The following is a 2,500-nucleotide window of genomic DNA, read 5'->3' as shown; positions in this document are numbered from 1 at the left end:
TACTTCTTCATTTACTTAAGGCGTACTGGCTTTAACTACGGTAACGGATTATACGGCGAAAGTTTCTTTCTAAGAACTTTCTTCAAGGACTTCATATACATGTATGAGGACAAAGAGTTGATTTTTTATCCTTTTTCTCGCACTCAAGGGATTACTTCAACTAGCGTCTTCGTTGGACTTCAAGAAATTCAAGAAGTACCCGGATTCTCCACCACTGTGACGATAGGTTTTTCCTGCAAACACTGTAAATTTCGGACTCAACCGACACTTTAACTGACAACTGAGGGAATCTAACTCTCGAGAGCACTGCTTGCCTGCGGGAACGGAAATTCGTCACGAGGATCTACCTCAATGGTCTTTACTACGAACGTCTAGGAAGAGACATAACTTAGTCCAACAGTAGTTTATTCTGCACTCGACAACATTGATCTTTGTAATCGACGTTATAAGCGTAATCCTAATCGTAGTGCATGTAATCGGAAAAGCTTTACAAACGTACTCGTTTATATATCATCATTTACACGGCAAGTGTTTACAATTTGATAATGCAACTTCTAACATACAATACGAGCGGAAAGTACTTTAATTAAGATAGCGAATTCTAATCAACACCACGAAGTTTCCAAAATTAAAAATAGAGAGCTAAGATTACAATTCACAGGTTGAAATAAGATAGACCAAAATTAGACAATTAAAAAGTGGGGTACTTAATTTAAATTCTGAATTAGTGGTACCGATAGCTAGGGAAAATTATCCCATGAGTAGAACGCAATAAATTTCATTACTAAAAAAAATAGTTCAGCTGGCTAACTTTCGAGGAAACTAATAAAACATTATTACTGAAATAAAGTGCAGTTGGCTAACTTCCAAGGAAACATAACTTAAATTTTAATAATGAAAAAAAACTCAAATGACCTGATAATGAACTATTTGTTTTCTAAATGAGTAGAGTAGAGTAGAGTAGAGTAGAGTAGAGTTGAGTAGAGTAGAGTAGAGTAGAGTAGAGTAGAGTAGAGTAGAGTAGAGTAGAGTAGAGTAGAGTAGAGTAGAGTAGAGTAGAGTAGAGTAGAGTAGAGTAGAGTAGAGTAGAGTAGAGTAGAGTAGAGTAGAGTAGAGTAGAGTAGAGTAGAGTAGAGTAGAGTAGAGTAGAGTAGAGTAGAGTAGAGTAGAGTAGAGTAGAGTAGACTTTATCGGAGAGGGCAACATCTGACAGTAACAAAACTGATGAACTAATGGCCCTCGAAATTTGTTCAACGTAATAAAAAGAGCTCCCCCTTTAAAAAAACGGCTTCACTCTGATCAGATTATTTGCAATTCGGGAGGCTAACTGGGGTACAAATTTCGTTTTTCAAAAAGAGGCCAGTTAAATGAAAGTTAGTGAAACGGCGTTGCACATGTTCAGGTGTACAAAGAATCGGCAATCTACAGAGTAGAACAATAACTTAAGATTTCTAGTTGTTAACTGAAAAGAGGCTACTGTTGTTTTTTTTTTTTTCATAATCTTCCAAACAACAAAGAAATGCCGGTGCAACGGCGAATTTTCTCATAACAATCCATGCTAAGTTAACACAAAGCTACCGCGATTTAAGTATCATGGATGTATGTTCAGCTTGCTAAAATCATGTGGTGGAATATCTTTCTCGAAAAGATTTTTGCTGTACCAGACACTCAATTGTGCTACAGGATTTGCGATTGATTGATTGTATGATCTTATCCAGGAAGTTGTCAAGTAATTTAAGGAAGGAAGTTATACCGTTTCAAAGTACTTACGACCTGGTTGGAAAAGATGTTCACCTAAATCAACCAAAAATATTTGCGCCAAATATAACGCAACGTAAGTTTTACTTTACTGCGGACCTGTTAAGCCATAATCACCTTGTAACAAAGGCGAGGGCCATTAGTCGACTTTTACGTTAAGCGCGTCGTGAAGCACATAAAGAGACTATTGATATACCTTTAACTGGTGACGCCCAGCTAATTATATTCGTAACGTGAGAAATCTCTAAAAGGGCCGTAAAAGTGGTTTACTTAAATTGTGAACTGGTACCAGTAAACTAAGTTGCCTCTTTTTCTTTTCCTTTTGTTTTATTTGCGTTCATAGAGACCTGGCTAAGGGATGAGGATGATGATGCTGTGAGAGCTGAAATTTGTCCTAATGGCTAGACGTTCATTGGAGGTGGTACCGGACTTATGTTTCGAGATTCAAGAAAGTTGATGGAAAGGAGCTTGAGTTTTTCAAATTCTCTGAATGGCTACTCACTGGAAATTCCTCAAATGTTCGACTCGTAATTATTTACCGTCCTCCATATTTTACCAAAGACTCACCTTTTAATTTTAATTTAGCTTTTAATTAGGATTTAATTGTGCTAGGTTTTAATAGTTTTTCACAATTTAACTGAATAAGGTTTATGAGTTTTTGTATATTTAAATAAGGGTTCTACTTTAATTTGCTATCTGATGTAATTTCTAAATTTTATAATTGTTATGCGTATTTGATCAT

At 36.1% G+C, this 2,500-nt stretch overlaps 1 protein-coding gene and 1 long non-coding RNA gene across 2 annotated transcripts in view; one reads left to right on the top strand and one right to left on the bottom strand.

Moving 5' to 3' along the window:
* Positions 1–2,500, bottom strand: part of LOC138015417 (pancreatic lipase-related protein 2-like) — a 274,790-nt gene that overhangs the window by 57,686 nt on the left and 214,604 nt on the right. The window lies entirely within an intron of this gene.
* Positions 1–2,500, top strand: part of LOC138015354 (uncharacterized) — a 13,812-nt gene that overhangs the window by 10,548 nt on the left and 764 nt on the right. Inside the window, exon 2 of the long non-coding RNA XR_011125540.1 lies at positions 2,102–2,500. This exon is cut by the window's right edge and continues 764 nt beyond it. This is a non-coding gene — a long non-coding RNA (uncharacterized lncRNA). The remainder of the gene's footprint in view (positions 1–2,101) is intronic.

The sequence above is a fragment of the Montipora capricornis genome, chromosome 9, assembly GCF_036669925.1.
Source record: "Montipora capricornis isolate CH-2021 chromosome 9, ASM3666992v2, whole genome shotgun sequence".
NCBI lineage: Eukaryota > Metazoa > Cnidaria > Anthozoa > Scleractinia > Acroporidae > Montipora > Montipora capricornis.
Note: the sequence above shows the minus strand (reverse complement) of the source record. Positions and strands in the feature narration are given on the sequence as shown.